Genomic DNA, 19,975 nt, shown 5'->3' with positions numbered 1-19,975 from the left:
CACTTACTATTCACTGTATCACAATTCCAGTGGGTCAGAAGTTTACATACACTAAGTTGACTGTGCTTTTAAACAGCTTGGGAAATTCTAGAAAATTATGTAATGGCTTTAGAAGCTTCTGATAGGCTAATTGACATAATTTGAGTCAATTGGAGGTGTACCTGTGGCTGTATTTCAAGGCCTACCTTCAAACTCAGTGCCTCTTTGCTTGACATCATGGGAAAATCAAAAGAAATCAGCCAAGACCTCAGAAAAACTATTATAGACCACAAGTCTGGTTCATCCTTGGGAGCAATTTCCAAACGCCTGTAGGTACCACGTTCATCTGTACAAACAATAGTATGCAAGCATAAACACCATGGGACCACGCGGCCGTCATACCACTCAGGAAGGAGATGCGTTCTGTCTCCTAGAGATGAATGTACTTTGGTGCGAAAAGTGCAAATCAATCCCAGAACAACAGCAAAGGACCTTGTGAAGATGCTGACGGAAACGGATACAAAAGTATCTATATCCACAGTAAAACAAGTCCTATGTCGACATAACCTGAAAGGCCGCTCGGCAAGGAAGAAGCCGCTGCTCCAAAACCGCCATAACAAAAGCCAGACTACGGTTTGCAACTGAAAAGGGGGACACAGATCGTACGTTTTGGAGAAATGTCCTCTGGTCTGATGAAACAGAAATAGAACTTTTTGGCCATAATGACCATCTTTATGTTTTGAGGTAAAAGTGGGAGGCTTACAAGCAGAATAACACCATTACAGCCGTGAAGCAAAGGGGTGACAGCATCATGTTGTGCGTGTGCTTTGCTGCAGGAGGGACTGGTGCACTTCACAAAATAGATGGCATCATGACATCTCAAGACCTCAGTCAGGAAGTTAAAGCTTGGTCGCAAATGGGTCTTCCAAATGAACAATGACCCCAAGCATACTTCCAAAGGTGTGGCAAAATGGCTTAAGGACAACAAAGTCAAGCTATTGGAGTGGCCATCACAAAACCCTGACCGCAATCCCACACCAGTACCTTCACGGTTCGGTTGTGCGTTATTGTTTTTGTTTGGTGAGTTTCGATTTATTAAAATTATGTGGAACTCTACGCACGCTGCGCCTTGGTCCAATCATTATAACGAACGTGACAACCTGACTCAGTTACACCAGCTCTGTCAGGAGGAACGGGCCAAAATTGTGGGAAGCTTGTGGAAGGCTACCCAAAACATTTGACCCAAGTTAAACCATTTAAAGGCAATGCTACCAAATACTAATTGAGTGTATGTAAACTTCTGACCCACTGGGGATGTGATGAAAGAAATACAAGCTGAAGTAAATCATTCTCTCTACTATTATTCTGCCATTTCACATTCTTAAAATCAAGTGGTGATCCTAACCTAAGACAGGGAATTTTTACTAGGATTAAATAGTTACAAAACAAGTGATGGCTAATGTGACCATGTCACGGACCACATTAGCAAGAAAGGATGCTTTCTTCAGGACCTCCATTGAATGTTGGTTTGCAGAGCTCTTCCATAACTCTACAGAACTCCACATTATTGTTTTCCCTATTTCACCCTCACTTCAAGATCTTAATTAAACTAATCCCCTGTGAAGGAGTTAAATGCTTAATTCCCTCCATGGCTCTTAGGCTGCATGTAAATGTTCTCCCAAAGGGGCTTCAGCACAGAAAATAGCATCATTTGATAACGAGGAAGAGAAAATAATTGTGTTCCTCTTGTGCATTGCCCATTCCCCTTTTGTCTGCACATGAAGTGTAAATTGATTTGAACATCTTCGTATCGTACACAAGGAGACTACATGAGAGATTTAATGTGACTCAATGTTGCAGTCATAAACAGACACATTAGTCAGTAATAAGGTCCTCAATCAGCTTTCTGAATTGCCTTAAGTCAAAAGGCACCAAAACATCAAATGTACAGTGCCTTGCGAAAGTATTCGCCCCCCTTGAACTTTGCAACCTTTTGCCACATTTCAGGCTTCAAACATAAAGATATAAAACTGTATTTTTTGTGAAGAATCAACAACAAGTGGGACACAATCATGAAGTGGAACGACATTTATTGGATATTTCAAACTTTTTTAACAAATCAAAAACTGAAAAATTGGGCGTGCAAATTTTTTTTTTTTCGAGGGCCAGCCAACGAGAGCGTACAGGTCGCAGTAGTGGGTAGTATATGGGGCTTTGGTGACAAAATGGATGGCACTGTGATAGACTGCATCCAATTTGTTGAGTAGAGTGTTGGAGGCTATTTTATAAATGACATCGCCTTAGTCGAGGATCAGTAGTATGGTCAGTTTTACGAGGGTATGTTTGGCAGCATGAGTGAAGGATGCTTTGTTGTGAAATATGAAGCCAATTCTAGATTGAATTTTGGATTGGAGATGCTTAATGTGGGTCTGGAAGGAGAGTTTACAGTCTAACCAGACACCTACAGTAGGTATTTGTAGTTGTCCACATATTCTAAGTCAGAGCCGTCCAGAGTAGTGATGCTGGACGGGCGGGCAGGTGTGGGCAGCGATCGGTTGAAGAGCATGCATTTAGTTTTACTTGCATTTAAGAGCAGTTGGCCACGGAAGGAGAGTTGTATGGCATTGAAGCTCGTCTGGAGGTTAGTTAACACAGTGTCCAAAGAAGGGCCAGAAGTATACAGAATGGTGTCGTCTGCGTAGAGGTAGATCAGAGAATCACCAGCAGCAAGAGCGACATCAATGATGTATACAGAGAAGAGAGTCAGCCCTAGAATTTAACCCTGTCGCACCCCCATAGAGACTGGCAGAGGTCCGGACAACAGCCCCTCCGATTTGACATATTGAACTCTATCAGAGAAGTAGTTGGTGAACCAGGCGAGGCAATCATTTGAGAAACCAAGGCTATTGAGTCTGCCGATAAGAATGTGGTGATTGCCAGAGTCGAAAGCCTTGGCCAGGTCGATGAGCACGGCTGCACAGTATTGTCTCTTATCGATGGAGGTTATGATATCGTTTAGGACCTTGAGCGTGGCTGACGTGCACCCATGACCAGCTCTGAAACCAGATTGCATAGCGGAGAAGGTACTGTGGGATTCGAAATGGTCGGTAATCTGTTAACTTGGCTTTCGAAGACCTTAGAAAGGCAGGGTATGATAGATATAGGTCTGTAGCAGTTAGGGTCTAGAGTGTCTCCCCCTTTGAAGAGGGGGATGACCTCGGCTGCTTTCCAATCGTTGGGAATCTCAGACGATACGAAAGAGAGGTTGAACAGGCTAGTAATAGGGGTTGCATCAATTTCGGCAGATCATTTTTAGAAAGAGAGGGTCCAGATTGTCTAGCCCGGCTGATTTGCAGGGGTCCCAATTTTGCAGCTCCTTCAGGACATCAACTATCTGGATTTGGGTGAAGGAGAAATGGGGGAGGCTTGGGCAAGTTGCTGTGGGGGGTGCAGGGCTGTTGACCGAGGTAGGGGTAGCCAGGTGGAAAGCATGTCCAGTCGTAGAAAAATGCTTATTGAAATTCTCAATTATTGTGGATTTATTGGTGGTAACAGCATTTCGTAGCCTCAGTGCAGTGGACAGCTGGGAGGAGGTGCTCTTATTCTCCATGGACTTTACAGTGTCCCATAACTTTGAGTTTGTGCTACAGGATGCAAATTTCTGCTTGAAAAATCTAGCCTTAGTTTTCCTAACTGCCTGTGCATAATGGTTCCTAACTTTCCTGAAAAGTTGCATATCACAGGGGCTATTTGATGCTAATGGTCAAGGGCAGTCAGGTCTGGAGAGAACCAAGGGCTATATCTGTTCCTGGTTCAATTTTTTTGAATGGGGCATGCTTATTTAACATGGTGAGGAAGGCACTTTTAAAGAATAACTAGACATCCTCTACTGACGGGATGAGGTCAGTGTCCTTCCAGGATAACCGGGCCAGGTCGATTAGAAAGGCCTGCTCGCTCAAGTGTTTTAGGGATCCGTTTGACATTGATGAGGGGTGGTCGTTTGACCGCAGACCCATTACGGATGCAGGCAATGAGGCAGTGATCGTTGAGATCTTGGTTGAAAACAGCAGAGGTGTATTTGGAGGACAAGTTGGTTAGGATGATATCTATGAGGGTGCCCGTGTTTACAGCTTTGAGGTTGTACCTGGTAGGTTCATTGATCATTTGTGTGAGATTGAGGGCATCAAGCTTAGATTGTAGGATGGCTGGGGTGTTAAGCATGTCCCAGTTTAGGTCACCTAGCAGCATGAGCTCTGAAGATAGATGGGGGGCAATCAGTTCACATATGGTGTCCAGAGCACAGCTGGGGGCAGAGGGTGGTCTATAGCAAGTGGCAACGGTGAGAGACTTGTTTCTGGAAAGGTGGATTTTTAAAAGTAGAAGCTCGAATTGTTTGGGTACAGACCTGGATTCCTAAGCCAGGATTCATACACGGCTAGGACATCCGGGTTGGCAGAGTGTGCTAAAGCAGTGAATAAAACAAACTTAGGGAGGAGGCTTCTAATGTTAACATGCATGAAACCAAGGCTTTTACGGTTACAGAAGTCAACAAATGAGAGCACCTGGGGAATAGGAGTGGAGCTGGGCACTGCAGGGCCTGGATTAACCTCTACATCACCAGAGGAACAGAGGAGGAGTAGGATAAGGGTACGGCTAAAAGCTATAAGAACTGGTCGTTGAGTACGTCCGGAACAGAGAGTAAAAGGAGCAGGTTTCTGGGTGCGATAGAATAGATTCAAGGCATAATGTACAGACAAAGGTATGGTAGGATGTGGATACAGTGGAGGCAAACCTAGGCATTGAGTGATGATGAGAGATATTGTCTCTAGAAACATCATTTAAACCAGGTGATGTCATCGCATGTGTGGGAGGTGGAACTAAAGGGTTGGATAAGGTATATTGAGCAAGGCTAGAGGCTCTACAGTGAAATAAGACAATAATCACTAACCAGAACAGCAATGGACAGGGAATATTGACATTAATACTAATACTATGTTGATGATTCGGCCCAAAGGACACCATATTTCCTACTACACTACTTTAGCCCAGTGCACTAATTAGGGAACATACAAGGCGGGATTCCCAGGGGGGACGGGGACACACACGATCCCCCCCATCCTGGGAAAAATAAGTAAGTTGTTCAAACAAAGGATATGTTAGACATTTCTTTACTTCTACCACTCAATACAAGAAAACACATTTATAACCGTCACCAGTCTTCATTTTTTTGCTGCATTAAATGACAGGTCACTATGTTAGCTAGCGGTTAACTGATGTTTGCTAGCTGTCTACAGTAACGTCAACCAGTGTTTGCAGCTATTTGAATTTAAGTCAATGAGAGAAGCTAGCAATGCAATGTAGTGTTCCTTAGCTGGCAAGGTGACAGAGTGTTCGTGTCTACCGTCTGAAAGGCACTCAATGCACGTAATCCAGTCAATCGCACCATAGCGATATTGTTTTATGTTGGCAGGGTTCTGTTGATGAATAGTTACATGAGAAACGAGACCAAGTTGAGACTCTTGACAAGGCGGATACGGTATAGTAAAGGCCATTTATTCAAGCGTAATGATATTTGGTAAAGCGTGCTGCACGGCCCCCATTCGTCCAGCTCTTAGGGAGCTTTCGGAAGAAGAGAGCTAAAAACATATTGTGCAGTTCATTTTATGCATTGAAATGACGTAGGTAGATTCTGGTAGTCCTGGCTTCTGGTAGGTTTCTTGTAGGTGATAGACAGTCCTCTCCAGCCTGGTGTCAGTATCCCATTGGTTCTCGACAGAGTTGTTTGTCTTTGGAGCCCCTCCCGAAGGGTTTTGAGTGTGTGCGTGTATTTATGGGTTTCAGTGTGTACGTTATCTTAGTCAGCCACCAGTGCGGGGGGATTCCAGTGCAGTTAGTATATACAGAAAACAGAGAGAGGGGGAAGGTATAACACAGAGTGCAAGCCAAAATTGCATGGTTAGGCCACAGGCAGACAACAGTCAGTGAATGCGTTATTACATGTGTTAATATGTTATTACAGTTCACACACACACAATAGCTGAATTTGCAGAGCTAGCGAGCAAACCAAAGCTAACATTAACTATCAAGCTAGATTGTACCTATTCCATTTATGTGGCGTCGTCAGAGATGGAATCTTTGCTATTGTCAGTTTATTCCAAGATCAGCATGCAGCTGTAGTGCTTCGAAGTCCCTGTGATAAGGTTAGTGACAAACTGAACAGAACTACACTCTCTTCTACCATTGTCTTATATCTTTAATGGTCTCGTTGCAAAAGCTAAATTGTCGATAGGGGACTTTGATGCACCTGTGTGCCGATCTTGGAGTAAACTGACGATAGCAAAGATTATATGCAAATTCAGCTATTGTTGGAAGCCAGCCAATAAAAAAACAAACAATATTCAAATTACAAAAGGTTGCAACTTACGTTGTGTAAATGGTGAAGTCATACAGCTGTCAACCCTTGTCACTGTAACCCGTTTCACATTTGCTAGCCGACTAGCTAGCTACCTTTTAGATCAAAGTCCATCTAGAATGATAGAAGCCCAGCTACTGTAAATAACCTGCACACTGTGTGTGTGTGTGTGTGTGTGTGTGTGTGTGTAGCCAGTCAGGCAGAAAAAAGACGGACATCAGAGTATTTTTTTCAGTACACCAAAATGCAAAGTAAGAACCCTGGTAGCCTAATATCTCAAAGACTAGTTGCTAAAATGTTAATAAGAAAGAAGTGAAATGCTAATGGAAATGTTTCACAATGCTGTCATTAGGCAGAGCAGGCCACATATGGCACACAGACGGAGCTGGGGACAGATGGGCAGGGACAGACTGGCAGAGACAGGGAATCTCAGGTAAGATTGAGTCTTTGTTTGGCAACATTATGAAAGGTTCTCTCTTTTTTTAGACTTGTAAAATAGGGACATAATTGGAAAATGCCATGGATACCCCCACTCTCAACTGAAACTGGTGACTGAACTAAGATTTGTTTAAGGCAATGGTGTTGCTGTTGTGATTAATTGTGTAGTTCTGGGTACCGGTAGTTAGGAGTATGGGAAACACCTTATTTATTTTCTAGGAGACAGACTGTGAGGGTGGTGAAAGAGCCAGGGAGAGATACTTCAGCGGACAGTGTCACAGTTGCCAGCAGCAACAGTATAGGGTACAGTGGCACAGCATTGTCCAGTTACCTCAGTGATGGCACAAAACCATATCAGCCACACCCACAATTTATAGAACCACAAACTCTTGCCAACAGAGTGTTGACAATTCAAGAGAGATGGTTTGGCGACTTCCCCTGGCTACATTATAATCCATCAATAAAAGGATGCCAATGCCAGGGGGATACGAAACCTGTTGAAGAGAAAAGCTTTTTTTTTTTGTGAGGACTGCAACGCAGATCTTGTATTCGTTCAAGGAACACATTCATGCAAAGAGGACTATAATTATTGGAAAAATCAGTGGGGCAAGGTCATTTTTTTGGCCCACGGGACTAATCATTCAGCTGGGGTTGCAATTTTAGCACACAATTTCAAAGGGACATTTTTGTTTTCTCAAATGGACTCCAATGGACATTGGCTAGTAGCGGTCATCAACCACATGGACAGATTATTTGTGTTGTGTAATGTATATGGATACTGTTCTTAGTTCTCCAAATAACTTACTTCTAGAGAAAATTGAAGAAATTCTTAAAAGTCTTGTGAGAAAATATCCATCCAGTCAGATTATAGTTTGTGGAGATTTTAATATGGTTTATTCTAATAAGACTGATATATTCCCCCATAGGCCTAAAATTGGTGTGAACAAGTTGGTGAATTTCTGCCAAAGCCTGGACTCAATTGACAAATGGAGAGTTAAAAACCTTGGAGAGAAACAATACACATGGAGTAAAAGAGATCATTCTTTACAATGAAGAATTGATTTGTGGGTGATAACCTCTATTCTTGAGCCCAACACTGTAGAGGTATAAATACTGCCTGCAGTCCTGACAGATCAAAGTCATATGGTTGACTGTAAGATTGTGCAGTAATGATGGTAGCTACATCTAATGCAGAATATGGGAAATATTGGGAAGTGCTGAAATTTAAAATCCGCTCAGCCTGTATTAATTATGGAAAACGGCTTGCTTTAAGGAGATGTGAGGTAGCTGAAATCTCTTAAGACAATTGCGGATATCACAGAGATTGAGGATCTTGATCTTAATGAGAAAGCTAAATTGAATGATTTACAGAATCAACTAGATACATTGCGTGAGGAAAAGGCTAGAGGAGCTTTCATAAGATCCAGAAAACAATGGCCTGAAAATGCGAAAAGAACAGTAGATACTTTTTTTTATTTGGAAAATAGGAGAGGGGAACTCAACACACTGTAAAATGTAAGAGTAATGGGGTTACCACTGAGGATAGAGAATTGTTATCAGACTTTACCACTAAGTTTTATGAGAATCGTTACTCCTTAGATAATTTGAGTGACTCTAAGGAACACCTTGATTCTATAGAGAATGTTAATTCGGTTTGTGAAGAATTCAATCGGTCTTGTTAAGATTTATCCATTATGGACATCCATTATGGGGTTGCTCAGTTAAAAAATAACAAATCTCCAGGTTGTGATGGATTAACCTCGGAATTTTACAAAACCTTCTCTGAAGAAATAGCACAATTTTAACTTGAAACCTTTAAGGAGGCTATAAAGAAGGGAGAACTACCTGCCTCTCTGAAGCAAGGGGTTATTACTCTTATACCTAAACCACGCAAGGATCTCTTAAATATGGATAATTGGCGTCCAATCACACTCCTAAATAACGACTACAAAATTATAGACTTAATCTTTGCAAAAAGGTTCAAGTCTTGCTTGAATGATCTCATTGACATTCATCAATCAGGGTTTATGAAAGGGCGCCATGTATCTAATAATCTGAGGCTGGTGTTAGACTTGGTTGAGTGTTGTGATCTGTTGGATGACTTCCCTGTTATCCTATTTTTGGAAATTTCAGAAAACATTTGATACAGTAAGTCACAATTTAATCTTTGATTGTCTTAAGCATTTGAAATTTGGTTGTTTTTTTGTTGATGCTATTAGAACTCTGTATAATGGTGGCAATTGCTGTATCAAACTCTGTCATGGAACATCCTCAAGGTTTAACATTTACAAAGGAATACGACAAGGTTGTCCAATTTCACCTTTTTTTTTAAATGTTAGTATCTCAAATTTTATGCTCATTAGTTCATAAAAGTCCATTTGAAGGCATTACATTCCAGGCCAGAGAGATCAAGATATCCCAACTGGCGGATGACACCTCACCTTTTTTGAAAAATGTTTCACAAGCTAGATTAGCATTGGATATCATGAAGCAGTTCTCCAAAATCTCAGGTTCGGCATTAAATCTTTCCAAATGTGAGATGTTTGTTTTGAAAGGAGCTGTCAATCCAGCAGATTGTAACATCTCTGAAAAAGATAGTGTAACCTACCTCGGTGTAAAGATCACCAAAAATCTTAAGGCTGTGAATGATCTTAATTTGAACCCTGTAACTGAATCTGTCAATAAAAGTGATCCTCATGGTTAGGGTTGGATTTAAGTCTTCAACGAAGGGTGCTTTTATCCAAAGCTATCTTATGCATCCTATCTTTTTTCATCTATTGACATTCCCAAATCCACTTGCTGTACCTTAGATAGGCTTTTGTACAACTTCATATGGAAAAACAAGCTCGAGACCCTGGGTCTCGACCCCGCCCTGTGCAACTGGGTCCTGGTGGTGAGAGTAGGAAGCAACATATCCACACTGCTAATCCTCACCACTGCCACAAGGGTGCGTTCTCAGCCCTCTCCTGTACTCCCTGTTCACCCATGACTGGGTGGCCATGCACGCCTCCAACTCAATCATCAAGTTTGCAGACGACACTACAGTGGTAGGCTTGATTACCAACAACGTCGAGACGGCCTACAGGGAGGAGGTGAGGGCCTTCGGAAAGTGGTGTCAGGAAAATATCCTCACACTCAACATCAACCAAACAAAGGAGATGATCGTGGACTTCAGGAAACAGCAGAGGGAGCACCCCCCTATCCACATCGACGGGACACTAGTGGAGATGGTGGAAAATTCTATGTTCTTTGGCGTATACATCATGGACAAACTGAAAGGGTCCACACAGACAGTGTGGTGAAGAAGGCGCAACAGCGCCTCTTCAACCTCAGGAGGCTGAAGAAATTTGGCTTGTCACCAAAAACACTCACAAACTTTTACAGATGCACAATCAAGAGCATCCTGTTGGGCTGTATCACCGCCTGGTACGGCAACTGCTCCGCACACAACCGTAATGCTCACCTGAGGGTAGTGAGGTCTGCTCAATGCATCACCGGGGGGCAAAATACCTGCCCTCCAGGACACCTACACCACCCGATGTCACAGGAAGGCCAAAAAGATCATCCAGAAGGTGAGGTCAGTACAGGTGCATCAAAGCTGGGACTGAGAGACAGAAGCTGTTTTTCAATCTCAAGGCCATCAGACTGTTAAGCAGCCATCACTAACATTGAGTGGCCGCTACCAACATATTGACTCAAATCTCTAGCCACTTTAATAATAAAAAATTGGATGTAATAAATGTATCACTGGTCACTTTAAACAATGGCACTTTATATAATGTTTACATACCCTACATTACTCATCTCATATGTATATACTGACTATACCATCTACTGCATCTTGCCAATGCCGCACGGCCATCGCTCATCCATATATTTACATGTACATATTCTTATTTATTCCTTTACACTTGTGTGTGTATAAGGTAGTTGTTTTGAAATTGTTAGATTACTTTAAAAAAATTACTGCACGGTCGGAACTAGAAGCACAAGCATTTTGCTACACTCGCATTAACATCTGCTAACCATGCTTTTGTGACCAATAAAATGTGCTTTGATTTGATTTGACATGATGTAAAATTAGTTTGAGATTGACAGATAATGTTTAAATGCAAAATACTTTATTTTGTGTTTGGGATCCTCAGCTCAGTTTGGGACCCTTAATCCAGGCTGGACAGGAGGAAGTCAACCGGCATTTCTAGATTCTCCATCACCTGCCACGAGAGCCTCTGTGGGCTTTCATAGATGGACTCATCGAGGTTGAAGATGGAGTCCAACCACGCCTTCATCTGATCCTGACGACAACAGACACATCATCAACAAATAGTTAATGACCAGCTACAAAGATAAGGATGACAAACCATCACACACAGTTCGAGAGAGAGAGAGAGAGAGAGAGAGGGAGGGAGAATAAATAAATAAATATGCACCTTAATGAGGAGGTAGAAGTTCCCAGCAGACTCTGTCCAGGCTCCTCCAGGAGGGTGAATCCTCATCATCACTTCCATGAGCAGATAAAAGAAGGTGCCAGGCCTCTGGAGTAGGAACAGGGGACATGAGTGAGTGTCTACAGACCTGGTATGGCTACAGTGTGGATAGGGTAGATAAACAACAGGATGTTTACATTATTAGGGCCACTTACAGATGTTGGAATAGATTTTTTTCCTTCAAGAAGGCTCAGTAGAACGAATTCATAAAATACATCTGTGAAATTGATGTGGTTGATCTGAAGTCAAACAAATAAGATAATTACATCTTTTTCATTGACAAGCACTTTAGAAAGTCTCATTGAGTAGATGTTGGATGAGCAGACGGTGCCTGCAGCTAACGCTCATGCTTGCATGTAAACCTACTCCTACAAGAGCCATCTCCAGCTCTAGTTGCTCCCTGTTTGCTGGCTCATTAATGAAGTTCACCAGGGTGTCGTAGGCCTGCTGAAACTGCCTCACATCCTCAAAACAAAACCATCATAAAATTCCTTAGAACTTGGATCATAAACTCAAAGATTCAGGTCTGTAATTCAGAGGGCTGTTTGGCTTGTAAGAGATTGGATCTTTTCAACTAAACCTTATGAATCACTATTGCCTAAATGTAAGCCACTGGGTAAAGACTTGAATCAACGTTGTTTCCTTGTCATTTCAACAACAAAAATGTAATGTGATGATGGTGAATCAACATGGAAAACTGATTGGAATTGAAAAAAGTCATCAACATATTTTTTTCACCAAACTTTTAACCTAAGTCCAATGACATGGTAGATTTGTTGTATTGATTTCACATTGAATTCAAATTGGTTGACAACTCAACCAAATGTAACTAAACACGACACGCTGAAATGACGTCTGTGCCCAGTGGGAACTATATATCTGGTCTGATGAATGCTGTACAATTATGTGAACGGTTACCTGCTGGTTGAGCTCAGACAGTCCACTCAACACCATCCTCCCAGCGTGGGTGAGGTAATTAAGGGAGGTACTGTCTGAGGATGTCAGAGCCTGTGAGAACAAGACAGTTCATTTAGAAATAGTACACAAATGTACATCAAATGAAATACAAAAGGTGGTAAATTCACACTTTCTCACCTCCATAGCACGTCGGATACCGGCCAGCCTCAGAGAGAAGTTGCTTGTCCCTTGGTTTCCAAAGTAACTCCTGTAAATAGAAATGTTTAGTAACAAATGTGCAACATATGAAGCTAAAGCATACATTAATGCCATGAGATTAAGATATCCTTTTATGTTAGTCTATGTTAAAACTGCAGGATTTAGAAAAACCATACCAATGTAGGATCTTAATTTGATCACTCGTTTGTTGCTGAGACACTTGTAGTGTATTTTAGTTTTAAAAAGGCTTTTAAAGTTTGTAATTTCCACTTGGAAATGTCAGACTTGATTTGCCCTAACGAAAAATCTATCAACCCCTACAAAAATGTCAATTATAATCCACATAGTAACTAATACTTCCCAAGAGTTTGCCAAACGTGTGCAAAGCTGTTATCAAGGCAAACGGTGGCTATATGAAGAATCTTAAACATTACATTTATTTTGATTTGTTTCACACTTCTTTGGTTACTACATGATTCCATGTGTTCTTTCATAGTTTTGATGTCTTCACTATTATTCTACAACGTAGAAAAGAGTAAAAATATAGAAAAACCCTTGAATGAGTAGGTGTTTGAAAAACATTTGACCGGTAGTGTATATAAAGTGTATCAACTCTGTATCTGAAATGCTAAAAGTGTCTTCTTTTTTAAGACCATATCCATGTGTGTGAGGTGTATACTTTTGTTTCAAAGTAGATTTGTTTAAGACTACAAAGAAACACTGTGTGTGACCCTGATTTAGCCCACTGTAGTAAAAGGTTATTAAGGTCCTACATCTATATAACTACAATATAGGGGCAGATTATTTCAAAGCAAATGTTTTTACTATAGATGAACATATGAAAGCAAACTCACCACAGCTGGGGCACATCTGCAACATTATGTTGCTCCTCCACAAACTCCTAAAACAGACATCACATTAACATCAACTCTGGGCTCCCAAGGTAAGTCAGTTAAGAATATGTTCTTAACTAACTTACCGAGATAAGTAAATAAAATAAATACTAAACTGCATTTCACCTGCAACTGAAGAGGACAAAACATTCAGTGACATCATAACAATACTTTCATCCTGACCTAAAAACTTGACAAACCTGTTGAAACCAAAACACTGTGCTTGGAACACAATGCCTCTGAGACACACACCTGTACACACAAGTACAAATGTCAGGAAAACAAATAAAAAGGGTTATTGACTGTAGAAAGAGTTTTACCTGAGGAGTGCTGTCAGGGGTCTGGTCCTGGGTGAAGTGGTAAGGTGGAGGGGAAGGGAACGGGGGAGGCGGAGGGGGAGGTGGAGAATCCTGGGGGAACTGCTGAGAGGAGCCAGAGGACGGCTCATGAGGGGTGGTGATAATGTCAGAGGTAGAGAACTGATACGTCATCATGTCATCCCCCCTCTCCTGGAACCCCTCCACTGTGGTGGAGATATCCACCTGCTGTTTAACAAACAACACCGTCAGCCCAACCACAATGTTGAAAACCCCTCAACCAAAAACTGAAATAAATCCTACCACAGAGAAACAACAATGCATACCTGGGCGTCCTCATAATAGGTGAACTCTGACCTCATCTTGACGAGGCAAGACCCGAGTCCATAGATCCTTCTACCAAGGTACTAAAAGTGAGGATAGAAATGTAAATGTATCATTTCATTTTGTCAACATTTATTTAAATAGGTAAATGGACATTTGCCACTTTCCATTTTCTTCTATGAGTGTTTGACTGTACCTTAATACCAGTCACCTCCTTGTTGGTGAGGACCACCTGGACATTACCCTTTCAAAGAGACACAGGATAAAATTACATTTCATTCAGGAAATATTAGTAGCCCTATATTTGGTGCATCATTTGACACAAATCAGGTGCATTTGAGATGAAAGATCAGTTGAGAATCTCTCACCCATGGGTCCAGGATTTTTTCCTGAATGACTCTGCTCCACCACAGCTGTTTCTCCACTCCCCTCACAATGCACAGGTGATGCATGTCCTCTTCGTTTTGCTATAAGGAAAAACGGCTTCAGTCTGCACACCTCTCTGTATATTTTAGCTGTAGATTTCTATATAATTTGGCAGGTGATCATCACTGGCAGTAATATAGAGCCCACATGATTTTCGTACAACAACTTTCCTCTAGGTTTCAATTAGGACCAGACATACAAAATAATCTCCAGAGACAAATGGGAGTTAAAACACACAGGTGTGTTCATAAATGTTAAGAATATGTCTGAAGTACCTGCACTCGTCCATAACGGATTATCCAGGTATGGAAATGAAACGAACCCCAGTTCCCAACCAACTGCATCTTCTCAAAGGGAAAACCAGAGTCTTCACTATTTGGCTGCAAAACAAAGACATCCCCTAATTGTAGAGCTTTCTCTGTGATTAATAATAAACAGACCAAGGGATTAAAGCCAGACAGGGCTGCTGCCCAACCTCCTCATCCACATAATAAGGAACAAGACAGGATCCATTTTTGAGTCAGTTTGAATGATAGACTGGTAGCCTATAGGGTTGATAGACTGGTAGCCTATAGGGTTGATAGACTGGTAGCCTATAGGAGTGACAGACTGGTGACAGACAAAAGGAGGCCACTGCATTATAGACTCTAAAAGGGTTGGCAGTTGAACTACACTGGTCTGTGTTCAAATGTTAAGGAAACATCTGAAGTATCTGCATATGAATGGCTACCTGTTCAGTTTGAGAAGTCAGTTCCTCCCACACCAACCTCCCTACAGGAGTGAAACAGATGGAAATCGGCTGCTCCATCATGAAAATCTGCGAGAAAATAAGAAACAGCTTTAAAGACGTCAACGTATGAATCTACTATAGTGGATACTGAAGGTAATTATCCCTATTAGATCACATGAGCATTGGTTAATTTTCAGCATGGTTACCTGTGTATTTAATACTGACAGCTCTCTCACCAGCGTGTTCCCAGCATGGGTAAGGTAATACGTTGGCTGCAGTTTGACAGGCTATAACAAAAGGGAATATGTTGACAGAAATGCATTTCCATACGTTGTTTTCTTCTTCAGAGAACGTTATGTTTATGTTTAAGCCCCCCTAAAGACCAGAGAGTATCAGCATGGATGGACTCACGGCACTTGAAACCCACTGAGGTCCAGACCAAGAGATTAAAGTCAGATCGGGCTGCTGCTGAACCTCCTCATCCACATACTAAGGAACAAGACAGGATCAATTTAAGAGTCCGTTTGAATGATAGACTGGTAGCCTGAAGGAGTGACAGACATATAGGGAGGATCGCAAGTGGTGGCCACTGCATTATAGATACTAAAAGGGTTGGCAGTTGAACTACACTGGTCTGTGTTCAAATGTTAAGGAAACTTCTGAAGTATCTGCATATGAATGGCTACCTGTTCAGTTTGAGAAGTAAGTTCCTCCCACACCATCCTCCCTACAGGAGTGAAACAGATGGAAATAGGCTGCTCCATCATGAAAATCTGTGAGAAAATGAGGGAACGGACAACTAAGTATTTTACCACCATAGTGGATACTGAAGGTAATCATGCCTATTAGATAAGATGATCTTTGTCCAATAATCTGCATGGTTACCTGTGTGTTTAACACTGCCAGCTCTCTCACTATCATCCTCCCAGCAAGGGTAAGGTAATAAGTCAGCTGCAGTTGTAAAAAATATGGAATATGTTTACAGACATGTATTCCCATATTGTTCTTCAGAAAACGTCATGTTTGTGTTTAAGTTACATAAACCAGTCTATAGACCAGAGTGAAGACAAGAGAGTATCAGTACTGTTGGACTTACAGAGCTGGGAACCCACAGAGGTCCAGGCCAAGGGACTAAAGCCAGGCAGGGATGCTGCACAACCTCCTCATCCACAACCTAAGGAATAAATCAGGATCCATTTTCAAGTCAGTAAAAATACAGTTTGAATGTCAGATTGTTATTGAACCAGTCCTGATAATGAAGCAGTATTGTTATAGCCTGGGTGCCAGGCGGTTTCAGCTCTCTGACAACTCCTTATGGGATTGTCATGCAAATATCATTTTTCCACGATGTATTTGGCAAGAGAGCAGAAACCGACCGGTACCCAGACTATTGATAGGCCTACAGTATTCTTACCTGAACAAGGACTGGGTTCTCCTGGTCCAGGGTGGGATCATGATCTTAATGAATAAACAATAAATAATTATTTTCTCTAAGTTGAAGAAATACTACAAGACACCAAACATCTGTCCATGTAGTTAGGCTGATCTTATAATTGAATTGTGTTTATATTGTATGATATCACATTGTATTTATGTGTCTGCATAATGTACCAATATCTTCAATTAAACCTAAAGAAAAGATTTGGTTTCAGAGGAGCATGTTCGTTGGTTGTTGTTAATAGTGGAATTACTAGCCATCATCATGTCATCAAATCAGTCCTAAATTGCACCCTATTCCCTATTTATAGCACTACTATTAACCAGAGCCGTTTGACCATATAACTATGGGCCCTGGTAAAAAAATAAATAGGGAATAGGGTATAGGGTGCCATTTTAGACGACGCCTGAATATAGTTTCAGTCCGGACTATATACAGCATGTCAAAAAGAAAGGAGGACCACGGAACTCTTCATATCATTCATGAAAATGCCTTCATTTGTATGTCATGTTCAATGGAAACAATGTTTAAAAACTTTCCATTAAACATTCCATACAAATAAAGGCATTTTAATTAATTTTATGAAGAGTGCCTTGGTCCTCCTTTCTTTTTGACGGCCAATTTATCCCTTTTACCAAAGAGCACCTTCTGTCTGCCAAAAGCTACCATTGTGTACCTTAGCAGCGCTTCCCTTCCTCCTTTTTTTCTACACGTATATACAGTCAGTATTGCTATTTAGACATTGTAAAATATGTAAATGTACCCTCCTCAACCGTAACAACACGGTCCACGATCTCCACGGTGGCGGGTTCATCCTCACCGATGCCGTAATATTTGTTATAAAAGTAGACTGCCGAACCCGTCCCGATCACCAGGCCAGCTGCACACAGAAGCGGCCGCTCGCGGAGCAATCTCAGCGTGGTCGCTTTCAAAAAACTACTGAACGTAGGCCTACTCATTATCGCCCTTCATACTGCTGTGATTTGACCGAGTTCAAGACCATTTGACACTTTTTTTAGAATTAAAGGGTTTTATAGGGAACCATTAATACGTCAAATTATTCCATTCGGAATGGTTGGCAATGTCACAATGGGAGGAACATGTTTACCAAACTGATTAAAAACACTCAACAGTGACATCAATTAAATTGCATTTTTGGGATGATTTGGGAGTTTATAAAATTGTGAACCATGGTTTAGAGAGCAGTGGGATTAGAGCAGTTTAGCAAATACATATTGCTCTAACACGGAGTAGAAAAAGGGGCTGCGCCACAATACATAATGCGCTCTCCATGGTTCTGAAAAAGAATGTTCTTTCCTGCATTCATCATCTCCCTGTTCAAGGTCGAGCCCACTCACTGAACCACTCTCACTTTCACATTCAATGTGTCAAAGCATTCAACTTCCACACGTGGGACTAAAACATAATTCAAATTAAGATCCTAAATCTGTATCAAAACATCCTGTGTAGAGAGGTGGGGGATTGTGGCAGATATCACAGGTAATCAGCCTTTGTAGATCTGAATATGAAGAAGAGACAGATGAAAGGGGATGAGCCGAAAATATGGACTTGTGGAACTGTCCATGAACAAATTAGGTGCAAAAAACTACATTTAGAGGCTGAGTCCTATGTGTAAAAGCCAAGTTTACACATTTGGGGCTTATCCAAACATTGACAATGCAACTGGGTGTCCATAGGCATGATCTCACCCAAGGTAATAGATACAGTTTGTATAGCATTTGTATAAGTTTCCTTCTTGAGACCTGAAGTATGGTCTACCCATGTGCTGTTGGCTAAACCTATGCCTCATCCAGTCACTTGTTGAAAATCATTAAGCATCAGCCAATCAAGGCAGCCAAACATCTCCCATGTCCATGTCTAGCACAGTCCAAGAATAATTGACTGCTTGTCGTTTTTGGCACTACTTCACATTTAATTGTCAAATATATTTAATGTAAGATTTGATTTCTACTTCGAACACTTTGAAACATTTTTCTCCAGAAGGATGCCAACACATTAGGTCATGTTGCAAATTGAAATGGTCAGCCTTCGTGTTTGAGCTTCTCGGACAGCTAACTATTAGCTCTGTCAGCTTTAGCTTACAGTGACCCACCAGGAAATTTGACCTTCACTGTTTGAAGGAGTGTGTCATCTGAATGTTTGAGGCCAAGCCATTTTGTGCCATGGGAAGACAGTTACAGCATACAGATTACTGGTAGCCAACTTCTTCTATTTCATTTGAATAATGTCTCCTTCATATGGCTGTTTCACACAGGAAGTAAGACTCTGTGCAAGTAGAGATACTGGTGTGTAAAAGAGCAGAAAAGTAAGTAAAAACAGTATGGGGATGAGGTAGGTAGATTGGGTGGGCTATTTACAGATGCACTATGTACAGCCTTCTGTACCTTGCCTTCTGGCGGACAGCGAGGTGAACAGGCAGTGGCTCGGGTGGTTGTTGTCCTTGATGATCTTTTTGACCTTCCTGTGACATCGGGTGGTGTAGGTGTCCTGGAGGGTAGGTAGTTTGCCCCCGGTAATGCGTTGTGCAGACGGTTGTATGCGGAGCCGTTACCGTACCAGGCAGTGAAACAGCCCGACAGGATGCTCTCGATTGTGCATCTGTAAAGGTTTTTGAGTGTTTTCAACCTCCTGAGGTTGAAGAGGCGCTGTTGTGCCTTCTTCACCACACTGCCTATATGGGTGGATCATTTCAGTTTGTCAGTGATGTGCACCCCAAGGAACATAAAACTTTCCACCTTCTCCACTACTGTCCCGTCGATGTGGATAGGGGGATGCTCCCTCTGCTGTTTTCTGAAGTCCACGATCATCTCCTTTGTTTTGTTGAAGTTGTGTGTGAGGTTATTGTCCTGACACCACTCTTCGAGGGCCCTCACCTCCTCCCTGTAGGCCATCTCGTTGGTAATCAAGCCTTCCACTGTAGTGTCATCTGCAAACTTGATGATTGAGTTGGAGGTGTGCATGACCACGCAGTCATGGGTGAACAGGGAGTACAGGAGAGGTCTGAGAAGGCACACTTTTGGGGCCCCAGTGTTGAGGATCAGCGGAGTGGAGATGTTGTTTCCTACCGTCAAAACCTGGGGGAGGCCCGTCAGAAAGTCCAGGACCTAGTTGCACAGGGCGGGGTCTCGAGCTTAATTACGAGTTTAGGGGGTACTATGGTGTTAAATGCTGAGCTGTCATTGATGAACAGCGTTCTTACATAGGTATTCCTCTTGTCCAGATGGGTGTGATTGCGATTGCGTCGTCTGTGGACCTATTGGGGTGGTAATCAAACTGGAGTGGGTCTCAGGTGTCAGGTAGGGTGGAGGTGATATGATCCTTGACTAGTTTCTCGAAGCACTTCATGATGACGAAAGTGAGTGCTATGGGGGGATAGTCGATTAGCTCAGTTACC

At 42.0% G+C, this 19,975-nt stretch overlaps 2 long non-coding RNA genes across 2 annotated transcripts; one reads left to right on the top strand and one right to left on the bottom strand.

Moving 5' to 3' along the window:
• Nucleotides 1–4,876: 4,876 nt before the first annotated feature.
• LOC110496274 lies at nt 4,877–12,236 on the top strand. The gene is made up of 3 exons (XR_005037483.1): nt 4,877–6,642; nt 6,744–6,824; nt 10,975–12,236. It is a non-coding gene; the product is annotated as an uncharacterized LOC110496274 (long non-coding RNA).
• Nucleotides 12,237–14,177: 1,941 nt separating this feature from the next.
• LOC118941166 lies at nt 14,178–14,951 on the bottom strand. Its single transcript, XR_005037484.1, has 3 exons — nt 14,668–14,951; nt 14,335–14,433; nt 14,178–14,210 (listed from the first exon to the last, which is right to left on the bottom strand). It is a non-coding gene; the product is annotated as an uncharacterized LOC118941166 (long non-coding RNA).
• Between the last annotated feature and the right edge of the window lie 5,024 nt (nt 14,952–19,975).

The sequence above is a fragment of the Oncorhynchus mykiss genome, chromosome 18, assembly GCF_013265735.2.
Source record: "Oncorhynchus mykiss isolate Arlee chromosome 18, USDA_OmykA_1.1, whole genome shotgun sequence".
Lineage (NCBI taxonomy): Eukaryota > Metazoa > Chordata > Actinopteri > Salmoniformes > Salmonidae > Oncorhynchus > Oncorhynchus mykiss.
This window is presented reverse-complemented; position numbering and strand designations above follow the sequence as displayed.